This window comes from Oryctolagus cuniculus, chromosome 8, assembly GCF_051225735.1.
Source record: "Oryctolagus cuniculus isolate XC-2025 breed Fujian yellow rabbit chromosome 8, ASM5122573v1, whole genome shotgun sequence".
Taxonomy (NCBI): domain Eukaryota; kingdom Metazoa; phylum Chordata; class Mammalia; order Lagomorpha; family Leporidae; genus Oryctolagus; species Oryctolagus cuniculus.
In genome coordinates, this window is record NC_142874.1 from 47,332,681 (window position 1) to 47,339,923 (window position 7,243).

General features: G+C 41.5%; 1 non-coding gene across 1 annotated transcript; it reads left to right on the forward strand.

Moving 5' to 3' along the window:
- The first annotated feature begins 2,429 nt into the window (after window positions 1–2,429).
- On the forward strand, window positions 2,430–2,535 carry LOC127483328 (U6 spliceosomal RNA). The gene has a single exon (XR_007909525.2). It is a non-coding gene; the product is annotated as a U6 spliceosomal RNA (small nuclear RNA).
- The last annotated feature ends 4,708 nt before the right edge of the window (window positions 2,536–7,243 follow it).

Here is a 7,243-nt window from a genome sequence, read left to right on the forward strand (position 1 = left end):
GGTTATGCTCACCAAAACACTTTTCTTATTTCAATGCATTAATCATAGGGATACACTTTTAGATTTAAACTAAAATGTTCTGACACTATTTATATATCAGTCATAAATCATTCAGGAACTGGAATAGGTTACATAGTATTATTTAATTCATCTACTTCCATGTCTATTGGTTTTAAGTGAAACTCTTCAAGTGCTCATTAATCGTAAACATTAACCTAACTTTCTAAATAAAGGTAAAAATGATTGACAATTCAAAGAAAATGGCCTGCATCAGGTGCATGTCTGTTCATGCTCCTTAAATTCAGCGCTACCTTGCATTACAAACACTCATTTTTATGTGGGCATGGAAGGGACAAAGGTGAAGCATGTGCTCTCTGAAGCATGTGCTCTCTGTGTATGAGGGGGCTTCAAAAATCTGCAGGAAATGGATTTAAAACATAAACTTATTTGGATGCGAAAATGTTTGAAATTTATGCAGATGAGAGATCTTCAAAAATGCATAATGAAAAATGCACATTCTGAAAAAACTATGCATGGTTCATAATTTTTTTGAGAGGCAGAGAGGTAGAAGGATGCACGTGTACACACACACATTCACACACACACACACACTCACCCATACACGCAGCGAGAGCAAGAGAGGAGACAGTGCTCATTTCTGCTTATTTACTCCTCAAATGCCTACAACATCCAGGGTTAGGCCAGACCAATGTGTCAAAGGTTGGAACTGGAAGCTCAACCCAGGTACCCTACATGAGTGGCAAGGACCTAGTTACTTGAGCCATCACAGTCTGGGTCTGCATGAGCAGGAAGCTAGAATCCGGAATACTGAACGTAGGCACTCTAATATGGATGCAGGTGTCTTAACTGCTAAGCCAAATACTTGTCCTGGATTTCTAAAAATTTTTTTTTGCAATGACATAAACATACCTTTTAATTTCAGTTTTCCATGAACTCTTGGAAGTCCCCTCGTATGTAGACATTCTGTTTTGCTACATATTTTATGCATTATTTTTCCGTGTGAAAAAAAATCAAAGCAATATAAAGGAAGCCTTACATAGTAATTGTAACAAGTTGAAGTTATGTTTTAAGGAGGATCAAATGCACACTTAAAATCAGAAGTTTTTATATTTCTAATATCCAAAGTTCAACGTGGGTCTTGAGCCAGTCCTTTCCCAAGGATAGTGGGAAAAGCTTGGAGGGAGGAGTTGTCACCAGAAGTGAATTCAAGCAGAATGATGGGCCCTTGAAGCGCTCAGGTGGAAATGAAGATGATGCCCCACTCTGAGACACTGTTCTACAACGTGACAAGGCAACGTGGAAAGGAGGAACCTACAGCAAGAACAGGAATCAAATTCTTTGTCAGGGAAACAGGTGAGCACTTTGATGGGGGACATTGAACCTGCTTCCCTCAATCTGATCGCCCCCCTTGCCCTCTGTCTCCACCCCTACCATCAAACTCCATCATGCCAAGTGTCCAGCTTCCAGACTTCTGAAATGGGGCAAAGCTCTGTCTGCTGCAGTGCACCTAGGAAAAGGTGAAAGTTTGCCCAAAAGGCAGAGCAAGAGGTCACAGTCCCTGGAGGGGAGAAAGGGAGAGGTCCAAAGTGTGGGCAGTGACAGCTTGTGGTAAACAGTGGCAGTGGATACAAGCAATCAGCTGTGTCACTCCTCAAGCATTTGCTCACACAGCCATCTCTTGGGAGTGCTATACAATCTTCTAATCAAGAATGCTGAATTTCCTCGGAAAACAGCAGAAGATGGCCAAAGTACCTGGGCCTCTGTCACTTCCATGGGAGACCCGGATGGGGTTCCAGGCTCCTGGCTTCTGCTTGGTCCATGCTTGGCCTCTGTGGCCATTTGAGGAGTGAACCAGTGGATGAAAGAAATTCTCTCTCTCTCTCTCTCTCTCCTGTTACTCTGCCTTTCAAATAAATAAATCTTCAAAAACAAAAAAAATGCTAAATTCCTTGGAGGGAGTATAAGCAAGTGCTCCACTCTGACAGAATATGAATGTGGGGTGTGCACCATGTCTTGCACATGAAACATGATATTTAGAATTCACTAAATTTCCTTCATGTGACATGGTTCTAACTTGCTCTATATGTAAGAGTAGTAAACAAAAATGTAAAAGTAATGGTAATGGTACAAGTTCTTTTGGGAGGACCCTTGTGCCTGTGTTTACCCCTGAAGGTTGCTGTTGGTGGAAGGAAGGGAGAGGATGAGGGAGATAAGAAAGGAAACACAATGATCGCGGGGCTAGTATCTCTCACATGTTATTTCTTTAGCCTTCAACTATGAGGTAGCTGTTACAACCAGGTTAACAGTTGGGAAAGACATAGAAAATTTAAGTAGCAAGTTAGTAGCAAGCTAGTGACATGTACAGATAGTTAAGTGGCAAAGTCCCCAAATCTAAACCCAAGCCCCGTGCTCTCCTTGGCAGAACATGCACTAAAATTGGAACAATACAGAGAAAATTACTATGGCCCCTTCAACATGGTTAATGTGCAAATTTGTGAAGTGTTCTGTATTTTATTTGATCACCTGTGTTTCTTATTTGTGAGTTAATATATAGAATATAAAAATTATGTGGCTGTCATGTCAGTTGGTATACAGTTATAAATATCGCTTCCCTGAATCAAACCATGTAAATAAATGTCAGTAAACCCTTCTTTCCCACGAGCGAGTGAGGACTCCTGGAATGCTGGTAGTGTTTCGTTCTTAATTTGGGTGTTGGTTATGAGTGTGACCAGAGGACAGAAAACTCATCTATCTGTACACTTAAGTTCATTTATTGGTATGCATACTGTATTTCAATAAAATGCTAAAACAAGAAGGTCTTTCAGATACAGATGTTCAAGTTCTTTTCATAGCGATAACTGAGCATCCATGAAACCAAGCATTGCTTGGAAACATGATGATTCATTTTAAGATGATGTGGTTCCTATTAATTGCAGTTGCATTTTGAAATACCAGTTTTAAAGCGTACAAGTTTCTAAAGTAGATATTCTGCAGGTAGGTTAGATCCCTGACATGTCCCCACCTTGTTGTAGGCGGGAAAAGAGTCTTTGACAAGCATATTTCTACCTCTAGCAGCTGACTTGCTATGCAGCTATCATAGGATGAAAATCTCTACCACTCACTGTGCTCTTAGTTGCTTTTATTTACAGATTTTCAAAAATAGATTTATTTTATTTAGTTGAAAAGCACAGTTATAGGTAGAGGGAGACAAAGATTGAGCTTCAGATCTGCTGGTTCACTCCCCTGATTGCTGCAGCGCCAGAGGTGGGTCAGGCTGAAGCCGGGAGCCTGAAACTCCATCCAGATCTCCCACGTGGTTGGCAGGGTTCAAGCGCTTGAGCATCTTTTGCTGCCTTCCCAGGTGAACTAGCAGGGAGCTGGATTGCAGGTGCAGCACCCAGGACCCAAATCAGCACTCCGCATTGCCGTCCTCTTATTTTCAAACTCTAAGATTTTTCCTAAAGACAGACTTTTCCAAAGTGTCTGACACCAGCACTATCAGGCTGCTTATGGAAACAGAATTATAAACACACACACAGCCTTGCACAATAGGTTTATCAAGGAATGAAATGTTTTTCAATATACAAGTTTAGAGACTAGCATTTGTCTAGTGGTTAAGAGCCTGATTAAGACATAGGCATCTCAGGGCCAGTGCCATGGCTCACTTAGTTAATCCTCTGCCTGAGGCACTGGCATCCCATATGGGCGCTGGGTTCCTGGCTTCAGATTGACATAGCTCCAGCCATAGTGGCCATATCGGGGGTGAACCAACGGAAGGACGACCTTTCTCTCTGTCTCTCTTACTGTCTATCTGTCAAATAATAATAATAATAATAAAGACATAGGCATCTCATGTCATAGTGCCTGGGTTGAATTCCTGGCTCTGGCTCGACTCCAGCATCCTGCTGATTCAGACCCTGGAGCCTGTGATGATGGCTCACAGGATTGGGTTCCGGTCACCCATATGGAAGACCTGGATTGAATTCCTGTATCCTGCCTTTGGCCTAGTCCAGCCCTGGTCTTTGCAGGCATTGGGGAGTGAATCCAACTTTTTCTGTGCCTCTTTCTCTGCTTCTCTGCCTACCAAACAAACAAACAAATAAATATTTATATCTTCTATCTATAGGGGGATACAGTTACCAATGCCATTTAATATAAAATTACAAAATTTCAGGGGAATTAGAACTACTGAGAGCAACTAGTCAAGTTCCTCACATATGTTTGCAATCCATTAGGATGGAGCACAATAGCACAATTTCTTTACCTAAATGTGGAGCCCCCATGCTACAGACATCTTACTACAGGCCATTTTCAGCATTATGCCTGGTTAACAGCCCCTGAATGTAAATAATCTCAATCAAATCGCATTTTTGCCCATTGTGGGTGATCCTGTGCCTGGCTGGGAGATCGCCTGCCTAGCCCATGCAGGAGGTTAAGAGGACATGGCGCACCATGCCTCCTGGGAAAGACCCTAGATGGAGTCTCAGCACACTGGGACCCACACATGACCTGACTGCTGGCAGGTGGCAGGAGCCCCAAGCACATTTCCCACACCTCCACTTCTTGTTGAGGAGCCTTGTACAGCTCCCGGGTGGTGGCACAGACCCATAAGACCACCTGGAAGGCTAGTAGGCTACATGACCTTCGAGCTGATTGGAGAAATGTAGAGGTGCCAATATCAGCTTTATCCTGTAGAATTAATGTTGCTACCCTGATCTTGCTACTCCCCTTTGACTGACCTGTAAAAGCTTGTGCCTGATTGTTAAACTGAAACTGTTCACTGAAACTGTCTCTGGTGCTCCTTGTCGAAGAATATCTTTGCCCCACCATCCCGACAGTGTGCACCTTGTAAGACGAGCCCATAGCCTATAAGCTATGTGGTAACCAGGCAGTGAATTTTTCAGACTGTATTCCCATTCCACAAGTGAGATGGAGGGTTTTACTATTAAAACTTAATGATGGGGCTGGAGCTATGGCATAGTGTGTAAAGCTACTGCCTGCAGTGCCAGCATCCCTTATGGGTGCCGGCTCGATACTTGGCTGATCCACTTCCAATCCAGCTCTCTGCTATGGCTTGGGAAAGCAGTAGAAGATGGCCCAGGTCCTTGGACCCCTGCACCCACGGGGGAGACCTGGAGGAAGTTCTTGGCTCCTGGCTTCAGATCTGCACAGCTCCAGCTATTGCCGCCATCTGGGGAGTGAACTGGTAGATGGAATAGATGGAAGACCTCTCTCTCTATCTCTCTTTCTCTCTCTGTGTGTGTGTGCCTCTGCTTCTCTATAACTCTGCCTTTCAAGTAAATAAATAAATCTTTAAAAAAAATTAATGACACTGTTTTTTTCCAAATTTGTAAGAAAAAATAACTAATGAAATTCTTTCTACTAAAACTTTTAACCCTCAATATTTTTTAGGCCTCCTTTAACATGAGGCTTTAGGATTAAAATACAATCTCATTCTGAACTAAACTATTTTTAATTTGATGTCTTAATAGTTCATCATATTTCATATTATGGCATTCAGTTGTTTCACCAGTTGATTAACTTTGGGTATTAAAGAGCAACTTTCCCTACCAAGAGCCTAGTTCTTAACTTGCTGATAGAACTAGCTGCTAATGTAATATTTAATCCACTATCAAGCGTATACTTACACCATATAGAATAAAATAAAAATATATTCATTAAATAAAAGTTAAAAAAAAAGAAATGAGGGTACACTTTGAGGTATTAGTATACACTACCTTACACTCCACTACCTCTTTGCTCAGCAGAACCCCACACATATGGCATGCACTCACTTACTCTATTGTTTTAACAAATTCATTGTGAACTTACTCTTTGTCGAGTGCAAAGAAAGCTCATATCACATCAAAGGACAAGTGCTAGTTCAGTCTCCAACAATTAATGTTGCGTAGTCATCAACACGTAACCACCTTATCATAAGAAACCATGTCTGAATGAGATACTATTTTATACTAAATCCCCACATAGAGAAGCAATTGAAAAAATAAAGGTGTTAAAACTTAACATCAAAGAAATTCTCTCCATTAGTTTAATTTCTCTGTTTACAATGTGCACAATTGTTTATTTGTTCATTTCTTTTTTAACATCTTCCTGTCTTCACTGCTACCACTGTAGGCCAGATTTTCTCACCTCCCATGTGAACAGCTGTAGTGGCCTCACACTTGGCCTTTCTGCTTGCTCTATTGTCCCACACATTCTGTGTCCACAGAGGACAAAGTAGTCATTTAAAAGCATGGATCAGATCGTGACATTCCCATGCATAAGATCCTCCAGTAGCTTCCCTGTAGCACTGAAAGTGCAGTCTGACCTCCTCACCTGGGCTGCTAAGGCCCTGCCTCACCTGGCACCTGTGTCACTTCTGTTCTTCCATTCTTTACTGTTTTCCTTAACAAGGGTGCTCCTGTTACCTTTACCTGCTTCCTAGTCTGTGGAGGTGCGAAACTTGCTTCCACCCCAGTGCCTTTGTATTGGCTGTTCCCTCTACCTCGTGGCCCACATGCTCACAGAGCATGCCCCTACTTACCATGAAGGCTTCCACTGAAATCTCTTTACAGAAGGCTTCTCTGATCACCAGTCCTAAAATAGCCCATATGTGCTTGCTGGGATACCACTCTGATGATGTCATTCAGCCCTTATTGCCTGCTATTTTTGTGTTTACTTTTTCATTGTTTGTTTCTAATGCACTAAAAAATAAGTATCATGATGGCTTATTCAATGTTGTATCTCCAGGAACCGAAACAGTCTGGCATTTAATAGTAGTCCAGTAAAAAATTGTTGAAAAATGGCTGAACAACAGAGCAGAAGTTTGTCTTGGTTTGTGAAGAGTCCACAGTAGAAAATCTTAATAAAGAATAGATTGTTCTATGTGTTTATATGTATTTCTGTACACGTCTTGAATGCTAAAGTAACAAATTAGTGAAAGGGGACAATCAGTTAAGCAAGGATATTTTTGGTATCATGTAGGCAACTCAATGGCTTCCTATATTGTATTATTTTCTTTTTGGCTTCCAATTTGGAGCTCTCAACCTATCTGAATTATTTGAGTTATATTTGAGCACATTTGCAACTTGAAATCTTCCACTGACTATTTTCTCCTAAATTCTGACTTGCTTCACAAAGACTGTGTGACTCTGCCTATCCAAGTTGGGATATTTTTGTGTGTGTCAGGTTTATACAATTGTTAACAAATAAACACTGGCTA